The sequence below is a fragment of the Euprymna scolopes genome, chromosome 40 (assembly GCF_053919585.1).
Source record: "Euprymna scolopes isolate OS-2025 chromosome 40, ASM5391958v1, whole genome shotgun sequence".
NCBI lineage: Eukaryota > Metazoa > Mollusca > Cephalopoda > Sepiida > Sepiolidae > Euprymna > Euprymna scolopes.
This window is the reverse complement of record NC_136521.1, coordinates 71,784,077-71,807,477: the sequence shown is the minus strand read 5'-3', so window position 1 is coordinate 71,807,477 and position 23,401 is coordinate 71,784,077. Positions and strand designations below refer to the sequence as shown.

The window sequence follows — 23,401 nt, the reverse complement described above, 5'->3', positions numbered from 1 at the left end:
TATATATATATAATATATATATATATATATATATATATATATATATATATATATATATATATAGAGAGAGAGAGAGAGAGAGAGAGAGAGAGAGAGAGAGAGAGATGCACACTATAGAATATGAACATAGATGGCTGCCAGAACAAACGTATGATGTTGTGTCTTCTATGAACTTTTTTCTTCTTGCAGCATTATATTGTCAATTTTTTTCCTATGTAAGCAAAGAATTTCTCATTTTCCTGAAGAATATATGCACGCACAGACATAATAATAACCATTTGTTTCTACATTAAGAAATGGGTCTGTAAAAAAATGTACCGAAATTTTAACATGCTGAAGGAGCTATTTTTCATGAAAAATATATATTTGTAAAAACGGCTGAACAGATTTTCTTTAAAATTTACAGAACTTTAGTGTATAAATCTGGGAGTGATCTTAGTTAGGCTTTGTCTCAGAATACTCCCTACAATTACAGATAATCGATAATCGAAACCGTTTTTATAATTTATCTATCATCGGTAAAGCCATTTTTTCCATGTCGTCACTAAGCAACAATGATAGAACAACGAGCCATAAAAATTCTACTGTTAGTAAGCTGATAGAGTGTTTTTTTTTTTTTTTTTTTTTTTTTTTTTTTTTTTTTTTGCATGCCGTGGTTTGTAGGTTCAAACTCCACACATAAATTTCTTTTTTTTTTTTTTTTTTACTAACTGCAAAGAATTTTATAAGACTTGAAAATTTATGTTTTTTTGTTTTGTTTTTTTGCATGACGTGGTCTGTAGGTTCAAACCCCACACATAAATTTGGTAATATATATATATATATATTCAGGTTTGAGGTGTTCAAAAGTCAGTATTAATGAAGACAACGAGATTGTTAAATAGTGCTCAATAAAAAGAGCAAAATATTATTTATTATTTGGGGGTAAACAGGTACATATGGTCGCTACAAATAGCCATCTGTTTCAGTCAAAGAGACTTCATCAGGAGACCTGGAACCTCTCGACGCCAAAAAAAAAAAAAAAAAAAGATTTGATTTTCTTTTTCCTTTTTTTTTTTTTCTGTTTTTTTTTTTTTTTTTTTTTGGCGTTGAGACGTTCCAGGTCGCCTGATGAAGTCTCTTTGACTGAAACAGATGGCTATTTGTAGCGACCATATGTAACTGTTTACCCCCAAATAATAAATAATATATATATAATATATATATATATATATATATATATATATATATATATATATATATATATATATATATATATTATTTTATATTTTATTTTTTATTTTTTATTATTTTATTTATTTATTTATTTATTTTTTACTTATTATTGATTTTCTATTTATTTATTAATTTATTTATTTATTTATTTTCCATTTAGTTTCGTCTAACAACTCTTGCTGACATTTTTTTAAGTGATGACCGGTACATTTGAGTTGACCTATATTATTTTGCCCTATATATTTTTTCGCGCCTTTAACATTTCCTGTCTGGGTCATTTTGACTTTTGTTGCCCTTTATTTTATATTTTATAGGTAACTTTATCATTATTTTTTTCCTCTGTCCTTTTTTTTCTCTCCTCTTTCTCTTCCCTGATCTTTCTTATTTATATTTATGTCTCGGAAGTAGAGTGAAAAGCATATCTTATTTTTCTTTTATTAATATTATTGGAATCTTTTATTTTTTCCTTGTACACATTTTTATGAATTATTTCATGGATTTCTGCCTTTGGATTATTATGGACCATCTTCTTCCAATTACGGGATTTCCTTGGATTTTACTTGTACAAATGGAAATTCTTTTAACTTTCTTGGAATTTTACATTTGGATTTTACCGTCACTGGATTTTTTATCTTCCACCGGACTATCCATTCATGTGTAATCACCTTTTTCTTCACCTTATTCCCTCTGCTTCACTTTTTTTTTGTTTTCAAGTAAGATCTTTGACTTACTTGTTGTTTTATCAAATACTTCTGCATGCAAAACCCGATCCCGCATTTTGCTAATTCCTACCCTCTGATGAGAAGGAAAGTATTTCTTCGAAACTCCGCGGATTAAGGACTATCTATTTATCTAGTGTTTCCTTTTCATATCAAATATGTTTTTAACTCATTTCAAAGCATTTCAAAGTGTTTTTTAACATATTTTATTAACTGTTTGCTCATATATATATATATATATATATATATATATATATATATATATATATATATATATATATATATATATATTATATCACCAGCTGATAAAGGTGATGGTATAGTATTAATGGAAAAAGATGAATACCTGGAAAAAGTTTCCACAATGTTGGCAGACAACAACACTTACACCAAAACTGATTTAAAGACAGTAAATCGAAGTGTTGAGATTTTCAACCAATCTTATAAAAAACTTATAAAAAACAATAAAACTTTGATGTCATACATTGAATTCCATCACTATATGGCCTCCCCAAAACTCACAAACCAGACATCCCTATGCGCCCTATAATATTCGGCATCGGTAGTGCCACACACAAAATTGCACGTGCCATATCCAACGTTTTGACTCCACTACTGGGCACTATCAGCACCTCCCACATAAAGAACTCCGGAGATTTACTGAACAAAATAAAAAACATTAACGTACAAAACAAAACTATACACAGCTTAGATATAACATCATTACATACTAATGTCCCCATTAAAAAATGCTTGAATTTACTCCTTAAACATTTAAAAAAATCTAACATTAGCTTACCTTTTCCTCCCGACACTCTTATAAAAATCATTAGACTTATAACTAACATGACTTATTTTCACTTCAATAACAATTTCTATAAACAAAATTTTGGTCTTCCTATGGGTAACCCTCTTAGTGGAGTATTAGCTTGCCTTTTCTTAGAATTCCTAGAATCTGGTCCTTTCAAATTCAGATTACCTCCAAACACAGAATATTTTAGATACATTGACGACATTTTAATTTTTCTTCCTGAAAATATGCGCATAAATATCATTAGAGACAAATTAAACTCAGTCGAACCTTCCATAAAGTTAACCTGTGAAACAGAAAACAATAACTCATTACCTTTTCTTGACATACTTATAATAAAATCCAATAATAAACTATCCTTCAAAGTTCACCGCAAAACTACACACAAAAATGATTACATACATTTCTATTCACACCATAACAATAAAATAAAAACAGGAATGATAATTGGTTTCTTCTTACGCGCTTTCAGAATTTGCAGTCCTGAATATCTGGACGAAGAATTCAAATACCTCACAAACATTTTGAAAACCTTGCAATATCCGACATATTTCATATTGAATGCTAAGAGAAAAGCCACACAAATATTTTCCAGAATAAATAATAATAAAAAATCATACACACCAGACCTTTCTCTCATAAACAGACATCTTCTTTTACCTACACACACCAATAATACAATAATCTATAACACACAAAACAAACTAAAAATTCCTATCGTACAAACCACATCACTAACCATAAAACATATATTAAAAACTACGAAACATCTCTATAACAAACCAGTTTCCGATGGAGGTATATACACTATTCCTTGCCATAATTGCCATCATAAATATGTTGGTGAAACTCAGCGTAAATTGGAAAAAAGGCTCAATGAACATAAAAGAGATATAAAAAATAGCAATTCTCTAAGTGCATTATTCTCTCACTCATTGCAACATAACCACACCTTTGACTTTAAACAAGCAAAAGTAGTTAAATTTATTTCAAATAAACCACGCCGGAGACTTCTTGAATCTGCGCTTATCGCAATTTCAAGCACTATTAAACAACGTGGAGGTTTCTATAACATAGCGCCATTAATAAGTAAACTTTTATTTAAAGAACATTATTTAACTGTAGACACAGGTTAACTTTCTCACACCATTCAAACACCCCCTGTAATAATTAACACATAATCTAAATCAATAAATTACATAAAAAACACTCATTTTATTTCTGTTACAAACTTATATTTGAATTTCAACAGATATATCTTTTTCTAAATAAGAATATTAACTTGCGTTCATAGTTTTAAAATTACATTAACGACTATATGACGTCACTAAAATTTCTTCTCTTTAACAGCGCCAGCCCTCCCCCTCCTTTTTGAATTTCCAACGTCTTTTTTCCGTTTCTCTGAAATAGAACTGCGTCACACTGTGCACGTGAAACATTTTCAAATATTTTTTACTGGTATTTTTTGTTTCTTAATCTCATTCATCTCGAAATAAAGACGAAACGTTGATGAACACATAATACGGTTTGTTCCTTTTTATTTTATATATATATATATATATATATATATATATATATATATATATATATATATATATATATATATATATATATATATGATGCAAATAATGGAAAAAGTATTCCGATAAAATAGAGGAAATAAAAAAGGAACAAACCGTATTATGTGTTCACCAACGCTTCGTCTTTATTTCACCCAGAGGAAGTCTCGAAATAAAGACGAAGCGTTGGTGAACACATAATACGGTTTGTTCCTTTTTTATTTTCTCTCTCTCTCTCTCTCTCTCTCTCTCTCTATATATATATATATATATATATATATATATATATATATATATATATATATATATATATATATATATATATTGTGATTAAATGCCTGAAAAAAATGTATAAACCTATTCTCTCAGCAGCCTCGCAGTGTCTGGCTCAAACAAAAAGAATGAAGAAAAAAAATGGCTGCTGCTTCTTTTTATGTACTGGCGGTCTTGGCACCTCATATACAAATGAGATGTTTCTGGTTTAAATATAGAAAAGCCTGATTTTTGAGAGACTGATTGGATTTGGAGTTGGATGTTTTAGTAGCAACTTTTGACAGCAGTGTGTTGCATTTAACCCCGGAAATTGTTAGTTTGAAGTACAACATAGCTAACACTTTATCATTTAACCTAAAACTATTTTGGCAAACTACTGTTTTCTGTACCAAAGTAAAATTGAGAGGATTCTGAATGTGAGCAGCGATATGATGAAGACATTCAGTGGAGAAAGCGATTTTATGGCCTGGTTGCCAAAGGGGTTTTTTTGGTGGCAATGCTGCAGAAAATTCACGATCTTGCTAGTTTTATATCCTTGTTTCTGGAAGGGGATTCTTTAGTCATCTATCTCTAGTTAACTGAGGAAGATCAACCAGATACAGAGAAGATAGAGGATGAATTAAAAGCGGCATTTACTGAAGGAATTTTCTCTGTATATGCAAACCTGGGGAGGATTCAGTGGATCCGTGAGGCAGTCGATGTATATGCAACCAATGTACAAATATTGGCAGAATTTGCAAGATTCAAAGGAACTGGAAGAGACCAAGTCGTGAGACTCACTTTTATTAATAGTTTCCCGGAAAATATTTCCATGGCACTATAGCAGTTACCGAATGTGCAAGAGCTGTCGATTAGTGAACTAATTTCAACTGCCAGAGTGTTCATGGATATGCAGACTCTGGAAGTTGCAAAACAAGAACCGAAAAGAGGACCTACATTGGTTGATGAAAAACCAAGGATAAGGTAACCATTTAACAGCAAATTCTACAATCATAAGGGTCTTCACCTGGCGAGAGATTGTAACGAACTGTGCATGACAACTTGTTATGGATGTGGTGAACTAGGGCACTGTGCAAGATACTGCCCACAGGGAAACGAAAATGGGGCTACCAATGCATCAGCAGTTACACCTTTATATTAGCAAAGATGCAAAATGGATCACTACCAACATTATGAGTGTTAACAAATGGCAGGAATTAGCACTGTAACATTGAAAATTTGGACGACTATTGAGTATAGAGGCAATTGTGCTGGAAAAAAATGATAGACGGCAGTGTTGATATCATAGTAGAGATGGATATTATCCCCCAACTTGGAGGGGATATTATCGCTGAAAATGGTAATATGGAGATTAGAGGAGGTGATTGTGCTACAAGCATACACCTAAACCAAGCAAATAAAGAAAAAATTCAATGTGAAATGGTGGACAAGGACTTCAGCATGAATTTAAAATATCCCCAGCATTTAAAAGAACTCATGACGGAAAGTGGAATTAAATTAAGTTAGTGTTCAGAAAACTGATGAAAGGAGAAAACAGGAATTCGCGAAAACAAAATAAGTGCATGGACATAAAAATTTGAATTACAAACTTGTGGAAAGTAAGAATATTTTCACATTTTTCTTCTCTTTGTTTGGCACTGTCACAACGTTTTGGCGCACCCGTAAATATAAAAGAAAGAGAAATACAAACTATTTGTGTTTTTCTTGTGCCATTAAATAAGTGTGTCAGCAAATTTGTTTTTGGCTTACTAAAAAAAAAAGTACATATGAGGTTCGGGTTTTTTCTCTTCAGTCCGCATTTTTTTTTTGTATGTGCTATGAAAAGACATTTGCTTTGAAGAAATATTATACATTTGTCGTGACATATATTTTTTTATCTTCTATTGGAAAAGATATTTGCTTGGAATTTAAAACTATGGTCAATGGTCATTTGAAAAGCTATGGAAAAAAACAAATTGCTGTTCCCTTTCCCCCAGTTGTTCTAAAAATACTAAAACCTGGTTAATCTGAACACGGTTTTGCTAATTTTTGTAAATTCAGTATTTTACCCATCATACAAAAATAGACACCTTACGAAGTACATTGAAACAATTATTAAAACTGCAAATTCAACAAAAAATAACAACATCAACAACAATTATTTGGACACCAGAAGCGTTCAGATGAAAGACAACAACAGCATATGGAACCGCTATTTATACAAATCATAAAAAATAATGCACCCACCGATAATAATACCGCATTTTCACAAGATGCAATATGGAATGTGATTGATAATTTTTGCTTTGAACCTGAAGAAGGTAAATTATTTGAAGCTTTTCTCATCAGTACAGAGATTTTTTAGTATCGACTGCAAACAGTGGTCGGGCCAGAAAGAGGTTCGTTTACTACTACAGAAACTAAAGACAGCCGAACATAACAAGTTTGTGGGTTTTATTTTACCATGTTAAAGCTGGTGGAACTGCTTGCAGAACTATTTACCCCGAAAGTCTCTTTATTCCATAAGTGCTGGTTATGTCTGAATTTGCAGAAGAATGATGAAAATGTTTTCGCAATGTATGTAGCTATGGTAAATAAACATTGCAACGAATTCAAGCTTGCAGACCTCAGTGCAGACAATTTTAAATGTTTAGTATTTATTCAAGGACTGACTTCTGGTCAAGATGCAGAAATTAGGAGGCAAGTCCTAACAAAATTAGAAGATGAATCAAACCTAATCAAACAAAGTTAACAGAAGACTGTCAGAAAATAGAAATTATTAAAAAAGATTTGATGGATACCGAAGCTGGAGTCGCATGGATAAAAACAAAGCAGACAGACTACTTAAAAAACACGTAAAACATAAAACACAAATTAGGGGAAAAAATACACATAGCAACATATAGCGAAGAAAAAATTTGAAGAAAGAAAAATTTCGTCTAATTATAATCGATGCGGTAATTTGCATTGGGTTAAGGACTGTCCATATTTATCGAGAAAATATTTAATACGTAAAAAAAGATAGAAAGGTACTCATTGCAGAAATAAATTAAATACAAAACCTGGGTGTGTTTGGTGGAGACTGAAAATAACGAAGAAGGGTTGCAAAAATATGTGACTATAAAAATTCATGATAAAAAATAAAAATGCAACTCGATTCGGATTCAGACCTTTTGATAGTAAATTTAAATACCTGAAAGAAATTGAATAAACCACAATGCTGAAAACATGTAAAACAGCAAAGACCGTTAATGGTACGCAAATTAATTTCAAATGTGAATTTATAGGAAACGTCACATCATTGAAAAAGACGAAAAAATTCCAAGCTTATCTATTAAGGAATACCACTAACCTACTCGGATCAAACTGGATTCATGAATTTAAAGTATGGAACCAGCCAATCAATAATTTTTGCAAAACAAAAAGTATGACAGACGCTTATGCCTTGAAAAAATAAATAAAAAATAATAATAAATAAAAAATGACAGACGCCCATGCCTTGTAAAAACAAATTTAAAAGAAATTGTTCTTATTCTAGGCTATGAAAAAGCCAAACAGAAAGCTTAAATAAATCGATACTGTTGTAGACCAAGCAAAAATAGCTCTCCCTTAATGAAAACAGCACCTGACCACAAACCAAGAGGCCAAAATCAGGCAGGGTACTCTATTGCTAGTTCTAAAGTGATGGAACCCTCGTCAAACGACCTAGTTGTAAATTTCTATGTGACTGCAGGCGATTTTTCACCAGATAAAAAAACTTCAGCTACACCACAACAGGTACTAGTCGCAACTCTATTTTCTCAGTATTGGAACATTATTTACCGAGAGTCAACGTCCCTCAAACAGATTACGTGCAGGAAAATAATAGCACTCAAACTGTTTTGCGTCCTTTGCTTTAAAAATAGACAGTTCATCAGGTTAACAACACAAGTGGAAACCCCTGGAACAATATTGCTCCGTGTCTGATGGATTATTATAAGCAGGGTCCTAGGTGAGGTTTATTTATCCTTAATTATTGTGGCAGCGTCTACCAAGGCAAGTAATCAATTGTTTTATTAAATTCTCATGGTTAATACATGAGAAAATGGCAACAAAACATTTTTCATGTAGGTCAAAAGAAAAATTTCGCCCTGAACAATGAATCCCTCAAGACGTAGAGGCTATTGAAACCGTCTACAACACATTTGATCTTGAGCCTCCTGTGTTCAGCTTCTGTTCTGTCTCCACTTGGATCTTCCGACCACTCAGTTGTATCAGTTAAGATAAAAATGAAATGTGATAAGTCCCCAGATGTGCCTCTCCATCATACAGTATATCGATACTCTATGGCTGACTGGGATAGCTTCCATACATCTATATCATATCTACCTCTGCATTCCATGTTTAAAAAGGATGTGTCCTTTATGGTATCAGACCATACAGAATGATTAATTATAGGTATAGACCGTTTCATACCCTCGAAAAAATTCCAGCAAAAACCTAACCGCCAGCTGTGGTTCTCTCCAGAATGTGCTGCTGCCATTGTGCATAGAAATCACTTTTTCCATTGCTTCCAACGTAATAGATGTACTGAGACTAAAGCCGCTTTCAGAACTGCCAGCAACCACTGTAAAAAAGTAATAAAGAACACAAGAGAGTTGTATGCTCAGTCCGTCAAGTCCAAAGTAGCTGAGCAGCGGCTTGGTTCCCACCAGTTTTGGCAAATAGAAAACAGAATCCTGAACAGAAGTGTGTGCTCAATCCCAACTATCATCAATGGACCTGAGTTAATTTTGTCAGCATCAGACAAAGCCAAACTCTTTGGCAAGAACTTTGCAGCTAATTCTAACCTTTGCGACCAAGGCTGCCAACCTCCAATATTTCCTCCTGTATCAGAAAACATGCTATGTGATATACAAATATCTGTACGTGATGTTGCCAAGCGAATCAAAAACCTCGATTCCAGTAAAGCAACCGGCCCTGATGGTATTCCAATTATAGTACTCAAAAGAGTTCAACCAGAACTTGCGCCCATCCTTACAAAACTGTTTAAACGTTGTCTTAATGAGAATTGCTTCCCATCACACTGGAAAATCTCATCAGTATGCCCCGTATTTTAGAATTCAGGTGATCGCTCATCTCCCTTATAGTACAGGCCAATAAGTCTCCTGTGCGTCATGAGTAAGTTGTTGGAATCTGTGTTAAATAGAGAAGTAATCAACCATTTTAGCAAAAACAACCTTCTTAGTGACATGTAATATGGTTTCCATTCTGCTAGATCTACAGCAGATGTGCTTACAGTTATATCTCATAGGATTAGTGAATCTCTCGACAAAGGCTGCCTTTCTAGGGCAATTGCTCTTGACATATCAAAGGCTTTTGATAGAGTATGGCATAAAGGTTCACAAGATCTCCAGCTACGGTATAGCTGGAAATGTCTTCTCAATTATTAAATCATTTCTCTCTGATAGGTTCATAAGAGTAGTGGTTGATAGGCAGAAATCAGAAGCTCTTAGTATTATACTGGAGTCCCTCAGGGGTCCATCCTGGGCCCAACTCTCTACCTGATCTATATTAATGATTTTTCAAATCACATCTTTACATCATTCGTAGACATCTATGCTGATGACACTACTATCTATGGTAGCACATCTAAGATAGTAAACGACCAAGTTCTCTCTGATTCTCTCTTCTCTGATCTTGAGCAAGTGGTACAATGGGGAAAGAGGTGGCTTGTTATTTTTAATGCATCTAAAACCAAGCTTTTATCTTTACATCATCAACGCTCTGATCCCCATCTGGCATCAATTGAAATGAATGGCTCTCGTCTGTGGGAGGCCTCATGTTTTGACAAGCTTCTGGGCTTGACCTTTACTCCTGATCTGAAACGGAACACATACATTAAATCCATTGCCAAGGCCGCTGGAAAAATGGTAGTAACCTTCTATCGATCCAGTAGATATCTCACTGCTGATGCAATTCTCTATCTATATAAGGGCCAGGTACGTCAAAGGATGGAGTACTGTTGCCATATCTGGGCAGGAGCTGCTAAAAGGACTTATCCGTCTTTGATAAAGTTCAAAATAGACTTCGTAGCCTTGTGGGGGATGTCCTTTTCTCTTCCCTGCAACCTCTTTCTCACAGAAGAGATGTTGCGAGTTTGTCTCTGCTTTATCGTTATTTTCATGGCAGGTGCTCGGCTGAGCTCCATTCTATGGTTCCCCTCGCTAAACTTTCACAAGAAACACCTGTCTAGCAGAAAACACTATCACTAGTTTCCCCCACTCTTTATCTGAGCCTATACCTAAGCATAGATTCCATGAGCAAAGCTTCTTTCTTAGAACTGCACGCCTATGGCTTGTCTTCCGTTTTTCTGCTTTCCTGCTGACTACAATATGGTTGTCTTCAAGTCTAATGTAAACAAGTTTTTGATAAGCCATTCCATATAAGTTAACAAATTTACCAAATCTCCATTACTAACGGTTACTATATTGTCCAATTTCTACTGTACACTCTTTAACCCTTATCCTCGAGTGGTCTCTGAGCCTTGATAAGTGGTGATGCCTATGTAAAAAAGCAAAAAAAAAACTGTGGGCTTCCTTGGGAGCATGCGCTTTCACTTCAGCCTCATGAAAATCATCCAGCTTTATTTCCTTGTCATATACTAAACTTTTTGACCTACTCTCTGAAGATGTTCTGATGAGAGGACACTATAGTGGGGGTGCAGGTCCTTCACATGTCAGGGCATCCCATCCACCAGGATGGACTGTGATCTAATTATCTCGGTTACATGATCCTAGCAAAATTTCATTGTACAATGACTCTTTGATACCTTCATCCAAATGCAGTTTCCAACCTTGTAGGGACTGTGCTTAGGACCTGCTGGTGGTATCATAACATCAACTCCCTTTAACTGGTACTTGTAAATGACATTGGCTGGCATGATCAAATAGGAGTCAATGTCGTCTAGGGTCACATTGTACCAATAGAGAACCTCTGGTATGGAACAGCACATCATAGCCATGATTGGTTTCACAGTATGGTGGCATCGCTCAGCTATGCCATTCCCAACCAGCACATATGCATAACAAATCTCAGGTCCATGATACATTTATCTGTGAATGTCCTGAATTCCTTGCTCTGGACGGCTGTGTCATTATCTGTGTGTAGCTCCTTCGGTGGGCCACATTAACAAAAACCACTTCTGCTTTAGTCATTGCAAGGCAAACTGCTCTTCAAAAATAAGTGGTACATCACACTCCTAGTTGTCCAATGTTTCTGTGAATGGCTATGATGCAAGCCACATTTAGCTCAGCTGCAGATCCCTTGTCCTCCTTTATGACATTAAATCACTGCACTGGCAGTCTTGATGTTGGTGTGAACTTGCGCTTCACGCACTGGGAGTATCTGACACTCAGTTGTATAAACATGCAGTCTGTCTTTACATGCAACACCTTGATTTGCTACTAGAGCTTCAAGTTAATTTCCTTCAACATAGCATTAAGTTCAGCCAGATTAATATACTGCACATGGTTCTCGGATCACAGCCAACAAGTATCCCCCAACACCTTCCCATGTCTTTCCAGTACTACCCTGATTGCTAGCATGCTAGTATCGACCCGTAACAACAGATCAAACTCTAGTAGTCTACCATGTACTACCAACACATTGAATCTGACATAGTCGCTTTCGTTTGTGGAAATGGTGACTATTCTCCTGTCACAGAATGCAAAGGACATACCTCCAATCACCATGACATCCGCTTTTCCTGTTTTCTAGGATCCACATCGATTTGTATCTTTTATTGTATGCGATCATCCTATGTCAATTAATACTAAACACTGCATTCCATCAATGTAGATGATAATCTTCAAAAGAACCACATTTACATCTTTGTTGAGAAATAGGCTAGCACTGATGCCTTGTCACCTTGTTTATTTCCTGAACAGTTCATGGCCCAGTGTGCAACCTTGCATCAGTAGCAACGAGTTTCAAATCTCCAGCAGTCTTTAACTCTGTGGCCCTTGTAGCTGCATCTGTAACAGTTTACACCAGAGTTAGAGCTGCTTCTGGTAGGAACAGCAAATTTATTACTTGCTGAATTCACGGCTGTGACTACATGGTGACTTTGGTCCCTAGTCGATGTCAGCAGAGTGTTTTTTAACATGTTTTATTAACTACTTGTTCTTATTATAAGCTCTATTTTCTATTTGGTTCTATCGAGCTTTTACAACTGGTTGAGATTACTTTATAAATATTAACTCTTTAATATTTATAATATACCTTAGTTTTGCCATCTTGGATTATCCTGGTAAACTTAATTGTAATTCTTACTTCATTATATACATACATACATACATACATATATATATATATATATATATATATATATATATATATATATATATATGTATATATATATATATATATATATATATATATATATATATATATATATATAGTGAGAGAAAGAGATAGATAGAGAGAGAGAGAGAGAGAGAGAGAGAGGGAGAGAGAGAGAAAGGGAGATGTGAGGGTGAATCAAAGGTAAGTAGAAATCAAATGGGTTCTTAGAAAAAGAATTGTGAATCACTGCTCAATGAATACTCACAATATATGGGTACTTTTAAAAGTTTTTAACAAAATGTACTACACTCCTCCCCTATCCTCAAAAAATAAATTCATAAAAGACACCTGGGATTTGAGGCACTCCTACTTTCCTGAAACCCACTCACTCTTTTTGAGCTTCATAAGTAGACCCACGCAATATATCATATTGGGATGGACATTTTATGAATCAGTTAATAGTAACATATGGACCAAAGAACAAAAGGAAGCGTTCTAGTCACATGTCGCCCCATCCTCTGAATGTATTCATGAATGGACGAACAATGCAAGCTGCTACTCTAGTTCAATGCTTTTCATTCAACGCGTTTTTTTTTTTTACCTTATTCAGCTATTTACCTTATTCCAAAGCAATACAGATTATCTATCAGCAATAGTAATGCATCTTTTATTTATCCAAATGAATAAATGCGATTCTTTTTCATTTATCACGCCTATATTATCAAAATGGCTTACTGTTATAATTAATATAACAGATTTTTAAATCCTGTATATACAGTAGAGAGCAATGGCCGAAGCACATAACAATTTTAAACTAATTTTGAATAAATTAATGTTTAATGTTATTCATTTATAATTTTATGGTCATAGTCATCCACATAAAGTACTGTTTCGCTGTATCACAGCTCATCAGTGCGGCTAGACTAGCAACTACCACAAGCTAGGTTTGAAACTCGACCGCCTAGGCGACTATTTGTTGCTGCTAAGACGGGTATGTGAATTAACAATCTTCAGACATTGTCCAAACACCTAAGCTCCATTGGTTTACACAAAGCGCATCGCTTAATACACTAGAGGCAATTTGTTTATCACTTCCCAATATGCTTAACCCAAGATTAGGAGCATTTATATATATATATATATATATATATATATATATATATATATATATATATTCTTGAAAGTGTTTGAACCTTTAAAACTATATAAAAAATAATAAAAAGATTTTTATTTTTTAGTTCTTCGTTCGAAAATTATTTTGTCAGTAAGCCATTTAATATCCTTCAATCGTTGCATCAACTTGCTTTCTCGAATTCATAATAGTCCTAATGTTATTACAGGGACCATCAGTTGTTTATCACAAAACAGTGTTTTGTGGATTACAAACAAAACAGTATATTAAATCATGACTTCCCAGCAGTGTTGATTAAACACCACCTCCCTTAAAAGAACAAAAAATGTTCTGGATATTTTGTTCCAGATTAATTATGCTAACCTATTCATGTTATCAAAACGTGGTCTTCCTTGCCTGTACCATTCGCCCTTGTCTCCAAAAGAGAAAGTATTTTTATTTAAAAATCTGCTGCATTTATATGGTTCAGATGAATCCATTATACTACTTATCCTTCCACTCCTTTGTTATTAATATTTTATTTATATATTTACATTCTTATTCACTTATAATCTCTTTATATTCATTAGTTTCTAACATTGTATAAAAACTAAAAATATTATAAATATATATACGAGATGTATGAATACTTCATTTAATCACATAAATTAATATACAAAAGTATAATTTTATGTGTAAACTAAGTATTTACTTAAGCAGTGCTCAATACATAGGTACAGCTAGGTAGTAAGTTAGAAAAAAAAATATTTTCTAACTTACTATATATATATATATATATATATATATATATATATATATATATATATATATATATATATGAACAAATGATTAATAAAACATGGTAAAAGACATCTTGAAAAAGAGTTAAAAACATATTTAATTTTAAAAAAGGAAACACAAGATAAGTGGATAGTCCTTAATCTGCGGAGTTTCGAAGAAATACTCTCCTTCTAATCAGAGGGCAGGAATTAGCAAAATGCAGGATCGGATTTTGCATATAAAAGTATTTAATGAAACTAAAAGTAAGTCACAGATCTTACTTGGTTATTACTTATTATATATTATTACTTATTATATATATATATATATATATATATATATATATATATATATATATATATATATATGTATGTATGTATGTATGTATGTATACAAGCCTAGTACGTCAGGTCATGTCATATGCTACTGGTACCATGTAACCCAGTACTACCTGCCTCATGGTCGGGTCACCGGCGACTAAACTGGTTCCCCCACCAGACTTGTTTGGTGAGGAGGGTGGCTAGTCTCCCTGAAGGATTAAAAACAAGACCTTCCAAAGGGCGAATGAACCCTTTTTCGGGGTCAACGGCGAACTAGCAAGAGTGTGTGTGTTGGGATGGAGAGAGCTCCTGTAAGCCGTGGTGAAGGCAGCCTTTCTAGGCGAAGCAAATCTCTGATTTAAAAAACCATAAAGCGGGAGACCAGTACCCGCATTAACTGGTCTGCAGTTTAACATGTTGCTGACTATCTTGCTCTTGCTTGTTGCTGGATATTAACATTTTGAACTGAGAGAGAGACTTAGCTGTCGTACAAAGCTAAGACTCTATAACATCATCTGTGTATAGATACTCCCTCAGGCATTTGTCTATTAAAATGGTCCTGTGATGATAGAAGTCATTTTGGTCTCATGGACTTCAAGTGTCTGAGGGAGTGGCACTCGTCTGACAAGACGTTGCAATCATCATACAAGCCTAGGAAGAGGTTCAAGGACTCTACAAAGAATAATTTGAAAGTCTTACAAATCGACATTGACACATGGGAAGAACTTACTCTGCAAAAAGGCCAAAGTGGCGAAAGCTTGTATGTGAAAGTTGTGATGCTCTAGAGAAAAGAAAGGCCCACAGCAATTTGAATGAGAGCTTCACAAAGGTTTAATTGATGGTCTTAACCATGACACACAGAGCTGGAAATGCAACACTTGTAAACGAGTTCTTTTGTCAAAAGCTGGCTACGTCAACCACCTTAAGTTGCACAAAACTCCTGTTCAGGTCAACTTTGCACCTATTAGTCCAAACCAAACGATCTGTTTAACATGCAGCAAAGTTTGCAAGTCTACTGCTGGTTTGAGGAGACATGTGATTGTTTATAGGAATACCCTTCAACCTCCAGAGGAAGTCAACTCGATCGAAATTGCTCAATTTGTATGTCACATCTGCTTCAAGATGGGCAAATCTGCGGCAGGAGTGCAGAGTCATCTGAGATAGCATAGACGACAAGATTGGGAGAACTCAATGTGATGGTGATCATCTGGAAAGGTGCAGCAATCATCGTGTATGGATAGATGTAGGGTATAGGGGGCTTTGGTAGAGGTAGCACCTTTTGCTTACTAACTGCTGTGTCCAACAGGGCGGACAGAGGTCACTGGTCCTCACGTATCTCCTAAATCTTTCACATGTTAGCTCCAAGAGCTATACCCTGGGTACTGGCCTCAGCAGGCTTGCCAAACCTTGTGAGGGGACGGTGCTGGTGCAGCACCATTGGGCAGAATGTTCACCAGACTGGACTAACGGCCAGGACCGAACTCTGTTTAGAGTAACTTCCATGCATCCATGACCAAGACGAACCAAGGAGGAGGACTTCGGCTGTGGACCTCGGAGTGGAACCCCATAGGCGGTTGGCTGGCATACTCGTCTCCTTCCAGCAGCTCCTGCATCCCTACCTGGCCCTCAGCTGTCTCAGCTCAATACATAGACCAGGCTGGTTTGGGATGAGAGAGTGAGGCTGGCTCTGCGCAAACCAGCTTCACTTTAAACAAACTCCCAGTGCATGTCATCCATCATCCCCCCTCACTTCAAATCCTGTGGCTTTTGGTGAGCAACAAAGCGATAGGTGTGGGTGCACTGAAAGTCGTAGCCGATAACCTGAACACAGGCAGTTCAGGCCATAGGGTCGCTCTCCACTAACGGGAGTGAAAATGGAGTTTGGCAGCCGTCTGAGTGTCTGAGCAGCCCTTTTTAGGACAGCACTTCTCACTCCCATGGCATAGGATCCGGGCTAGAAAAGGTGCCCCTAACATTGCCCGCTCCACTATATCCTGGCTGGCTTACCACGGTCAGTGGGAACCCTAATAATGTGGTCGAAATAAAGAAAAAAAGTACCTATCAAGATTGTGACATGGAATGTCTGTACACTCTTGGACAAAAATAACAATATTGACATTGCTGCTCTAAGTTAAACAAGACTGGCAGGTGAAGGTGAAATTACGATTACCTGTAATGAGTACGACGGGATAGTAAACTCTGATTACTCTACTCTTTATCCTATCCTTGTAACGTTTTGGTTAATACATCTTTCTTACACCTAATCTGTGTTCTGTGTTTTCCTTCCGTGGTCTCAAACTTGTTTTGAGTATAATTGAAGATAAAGTGAAAATTTACTGCTCAGGGATTGAGCTCACAGCATTCAGACTATGAGGCTTCTATGTTTAATACATGCTCCTTGTCTGTATTCCCCTCCTCCCATCACTTATCATTTTCGTTTGTCCGTTTTTCGCCTGTAATTTGTTTGAACTATAAATTAGATCTTAAAGGAGGAATAAACAGCTTGACTATAATGTCTTTTCTGTCCTCTGACGTTTGGCTTAAGTAAGACAAAGGTGTGGAGAAGAAAGAAAAAAAAAAAGAAAATGTCTGGGACCGTTTCTGTGTTTTTAGTTGTTTCCTTTTTTAATTGTTAACAACAACTTTGAAGATCGTGGGAAAAACATATAAAACTCAAACAGAAGAGAAAGAGAAGGGGGTAGAAAGAAAGAGATATATAAATAGATAGAGAAGGGGGAGAGAAGTGAAGTTATTAAAAAAAAAAAGAATTATAGAAACCAGACGCGATGTTGAAATATCATCTGCCGTTCCTGACCAGTTCGTTTTATCCACCAGGTCTTGCTTCAATAATAATCAACTAGTGAGACACGACCTCTGGAAATTCCACAGTTGTACTCTTTGTAGACTTGAGGATCACAATTTTTATAGTAGGATCGTTGGGTCTGTATCCATTTTATTGGTTTTGTTTAATATGAAGAAAAGGGTCACCAAACCAAGTTTTGATTAAAAGGTCAATCTTCTCTATAATTTCAATCCATTTTATTGAACAGTTTTATTAACACAAAACATTATATAACTCTCCAAAAATGGGAGTTCCCAAAAGAACCATTTGTCTTGGCACAATATTGAAATAATAAAGAGAGGTCGCCATAACGACCGTTTTCACTGTCTCATGCATTCAATGTTCTTTCTTCCTAATCACAAATAATATTTGATGGTGGCAGCAGATGGGATTACAAGAAAGTCTATGAAAGATGACACCCGATATATATATATATATATATATATATATATATATATATATATATATATATATATATATATATATATATATATATATATATATATATATATATATATATATATATATATATGATTGTTGAGCTGGATTAAATCCGACGATATGAAATAAAATGGAGGTGGAAGGACCTGGATACTCAACGTTTCGCCCGATTTATGCGGGCTTCTTCAAGAGGGATGGTCATTGACGAGAGAGTCGGAGGATTGGGGCTATATATAATGATGGGGGAGAGCAGCGACAGCGTGTTTTCCTTATGTAAATTAGATGTCATATATACATGTATATACATTTTATGAGAGAAGAACTAATTAGAGTAAACTAGTGTAGTGGATTACGTCTAAAAGATAAAATATCGTAGAGATTAAAAATTGTGTTTGAAAATATAGCGGTGATAGATTAAATAAATAAAATGACACGAGATTACGAAAGAATCGTTTTTTTTTTTTTTTTTTTTTTTAAATTAGAAATAATTGAATTGGGATAAAATAGCGCAGTAACTTAAAAGATGGTATCTAAAAATAAGAATAGGAGGTGATAAAATGGAGTCTAAAAATAGATAATGATAAAATACAGTAAATAAGTAAAATAAAAATAAAATTAAGTGAAATTACGAATTTTTTTTTTTTTTTTTTTTTTTTTTTTCGCGTTTAACCGGTGTCTAAGTTGTTTTCTTTGATAATTATTTTCGACAGAAAGGGAGCAACGTGGAAAAAACCTTTTCTTTGCTTAATTATTTTGCTGGAATGGGAGATTATAGCTGACTCAATTAAACGTCGTGTGGATCTGTTATGTATGTGTTTAAGGAAAGTTGCTTTGTTAAAATCAAAATGGTGGTCGTTTTCCATGATGTGACAAAATATGGCGTTGAGTGTATTGTTGTTTTTTACATCTCTTTTGTGTTCATATATTCTTTTATTTAAATTACGTTGAGTTTCTCCTACGTATATTTTTCCACAATCAAGGCAGGGTATGGAATATATTCCGGTTTTGGTGTTAATGTTGGTGTTAGTTATAATTTTACGTGTTAGATCCCTAATTGTTAAAGAGTTTAGTTTTGTTATTTGAATGCCTGTCTTATTTAGGTTCTTATATATTGTGTCGTTGTTTTTATTAGTTGGTAATGTTAATTGTCTGTTGTGTATCTGGCTATTTAAGGAATGGTCTCGGTTTCGGTCATGGTAAATTTTTAGTGCTTTTCTTTTTGTATTTGCCAAAAAATGTTGAGGGTATTGCAAGTTCATGAATGTACGTTCGATATACTCAAATTCTTCCACGATGTATTCTTCACTACATATTCTCAGGGCCCTAAGAAAAAATCCTATTAGAATACCTCTTTTTACTTTATCATCGTGATGAGAGTAAAAGTGTATGTAATCATTTTTATTCGTGACTTTCCGATGGACTTTAAAACTTAGATGATCATTGTTATTTATGATGTTGATGTCCAGAAAAGGTATGGAGTTGTTATTTTCTCTTTCATACGTATAATTAATAGTGGGTTCAATCTTGTTTAATTTATCAGTGATATTCTCTATTTTGGAAGATATAGGGAGAAAAATTAAAATATCATCAATATATCTATAGTAGGAGGTACCCTTGGGCAATTTATATTTCATGGGTCCGGTTTCGATGAATTCTAAAAATAGACATGCCAAAACCCCACTTAGAGGGTTACCCATGGGCAGTCCAAATTTTTGTTTATAGCAGAGTCCATCGAATGTGAAATATGTCATGTCAATGCATATACTTATAATTTTAATTATATTATCTATCGGCAAAGGTAATTTAATTTGTATTTTATTTAAGTGTTTTGAAAGAAGGTTGAGACATTTCTTGGTAGGGATATTGGTGTATAAAGATTCTATATCGAGACTATTCATGGTTTTATTTTTCATATCTATGTTTTTTATCTTATTAAGAAGGTCGCCAGAGTTTCTTATATGGGAATTGCTAATTGTGCCCAATAATGGCGTTAGGAGTTTTGTGATCGCTCTTGCTATCTTATGGGTGGCACTGCCAATGCCAGAGATGATTGGGCGTATTGGATTATTATTTTTATGTGTTTTGGGTAAACCATATAAGGTCGGGATTTTAGGATGGTATTCTATATAGGTAGTCCATATTTTATCATTATGTATTAATTTCTTGTAAGATTTGTTAAATTTGTCAATTTCTTTATGTATTATTTCGGAGGTAGTTTTTTCATATGTGTGTTTATCTTGTAATAGTTGAAGTATTTTATTTTTGTATTCAGTTGTTTCCATTATTACAATCCCCCCACCTTTGTCAGCAGGCGAGACGATAATATTATGGTCGTTAGCCATGTGTGATAATGCATTTATGTATCGTTTTGGTAGGGTAATATCCCTGGTTTGGGCGGTGGTCGTGGATATTATACCCTGGATGAAACCTTTCATAAAGTCGGTATCTTCGTGTTTATAGTTTCGAGTGATTGTGTTGGTTGTTATCTTTGGATAGATTCCCGTTGCAAATTTTAAACCAAGGCTGAGGGCTTCTGTCTCGGTGTTTGATAGTGGCCGGTTTGTAAGATTTTGTATGAGTTTTGGTCGTCCAATAGAACCCCATTTGCTGTTGGAGATTAGATTGGATAGTTTTTTGTTAAGTTTTCTGTTGTGGGTAGAGTTGAAAGATATAATCCGTCGTTTAATTTTAGAGGTTGTATTCCTAGAAATAGAGTGGTTCATGTGTAGATCGTCTGCTAGTGATTTGGCAATAGTTCGTAAATAAGTTGCTTTGTTTCTAAGAGTTTGTGCTGATGTGCTTAGATACTGCTCAATGTGTTCAGGGAAAATATGGTGGGAGGATTGGAAGATCTTATTGGTACATTTGGGAATGACCTTCTCGTCAATGCATCGTTGTAAGAAAGAACTCCTGTTTGTGTTGGAGTGAGCTGCGATCAGTGTGTTAGTATATTTACGCAGCTTTCTTTTGTAAAGTTGTCCTTCAATTCCGACAGTATGATTGTTGAGCTGGATTAAATCCGACGATATGAAATAAAATGGAGGTGGAGGACCTGGATACTCAACGTTTTGCCCGATTTATGCGGGCTTCTTCAAGAGGGATGGTCATTGACGAGAGAGTCGGAGGATTGGGGCTATATATAATGATGGGGGAGAGCAGCGTGTTTTCCTTATGTAAATTAGATGTCATATATACATGTATATACATTTTCTTTCGTAATCTCATGTCATTTTATTTATTTAATCTATCACCGCTATATTTTCAAACACAATTTTTAATCTCTACGATATTTTATCTTTTAGACGTAATCCACTACACTAGTTTACTCTAATTAGTTCTTCTCTCATAAAATGTATATACATGTATATATGACATCTAATTTACATAAGGAAAACACGCTGCTCTCCCCCATCATTATATATAGCCCCAATCCTCCGACTCTCTCGTCAATGACCATCCCTCTTGAAGAAGCCCGCATAAATCGGGCGAAACGTTGAGTATCCAGGTCCTTCCACCTCCATTTTATTTCATATATATATATATATATATATATATATATATATATATATATATATATATATATATATATATATATATAATGGTTGTATAGATTATTTTCCTAGAAGTAAATTCAATGTAGCCCGTGTGATTATTAAAGAGTGCTCAATGGAAGACAGAGCTGGTATATAGTCTGTTTATTATACAAACATTATTGGTTATATATGTGTATGCATGTTTCAATGGAATCCTAATTAAAGGAGACCACTTCATTGGACAAAAAAAAAGGAGCAATATTGACAAGTGAGTCATGGTTACATTTATTTTTTATGATATTCGGGTGTGGTTTACACTTTGGAAGAAAGTATACTTTGTGAATGTGAGTACTAGGGGTTTTGGAGGGAGGTGTAGTGAAGGAAGGAGTAGGAAGGGGGGTTAAGAGAAGAAGGGGAAGTACAATCTCTGTAGCAACGGTGGGTATTGGTATTATTTAAATTTGGCAGAAGGGGAAGTCAATCTCTGTAGCAACGGTGGGTATTAGTATTATTTAAATTTGGCCTAAGTTTTCGCTTTGATCTGAAGTAATCTTATACCCTCATCGCTGCTAACTTCCTTATATTTGTTTTTTATGTTTTTTTTTCTTTTTTTAGCACTGACTACGTTATCCATCTATTTTATTGTTAGGTTCTACTTATTTATTTATTTATTTATTTTATTCCTAACCTTTTTTTATCCATTCATTTGCTTCTTGTTTTCAAACTATTTATTTACCTATAAGATATATGTTCATCTGGTTAAATTAACAGCTAGTGAATAGACATACAAGCCTATTTATATGATTTAAATAAAGGTGGTATACTGGGAATTATATTTTCCACTCTACCGTTGTGTCTGAAGTAATTACAGCAGAAATGGTTTTCATATCAATATATAAATTTCGTTTCGATGGGTGTCATTCTTTCATTTGGGTTGTTTATCTTTTCCTTAATACTAGAGTATAAATATATTTTATAGGTTTATATGTTTTGTTATAGAGATAGGTTTTCCAGACCATATACATGCAAACGGGTACATAATAGCATATATTTGTCTATATTGGTGGAGTATTCCATTCCCAAAGTCCTCTAGTCAGAGTATGTAGTTATCGTTTGGGATCAATTATGTGGTTGGTTTCCTTATGCTGTGTTGCTTTATGATACTTCCCATAGGTATATATCAACATTCCGATTATAAGTGTGTTAAACCCTTAGATTATTTTAGTTAATTTGTTTTCAAGTGTTTAATTATTAAGTATGCAAAATGCACTCACCTTTATCCGTTTTGTGACATATTGTGTTTCTGCTCATTTAGCTTAGTACTAAACGGTATGATATTACACTTGCAACCATATGATATGACGATTGTATATCGCCCTGGAAAAATATGCCATTAGTGGATGGATTCTCAAGGCTACTCAATAAGAAAGAAAGAAGCCATTAATTTTGACCTGAGAGTGAATTTTGTTCAACTTTAACCCCAAAACTAGCTC

The 23,401-nt window shown here is 34.5% G+C and overlaps 1 protein-coding gene across 1 annotated transcript in view; it reads left to right on the top strand.

Annotated features, from left to right (window-relative positions):
* LOC145265641 (uncharacterized) overlaps positions 1-23,401 on the top strand; it is a 38,423-nt gene that overhangs the window by 3,367 nt on the left and 11,655 nt on the right. The window lies entirely within an intron of this gene.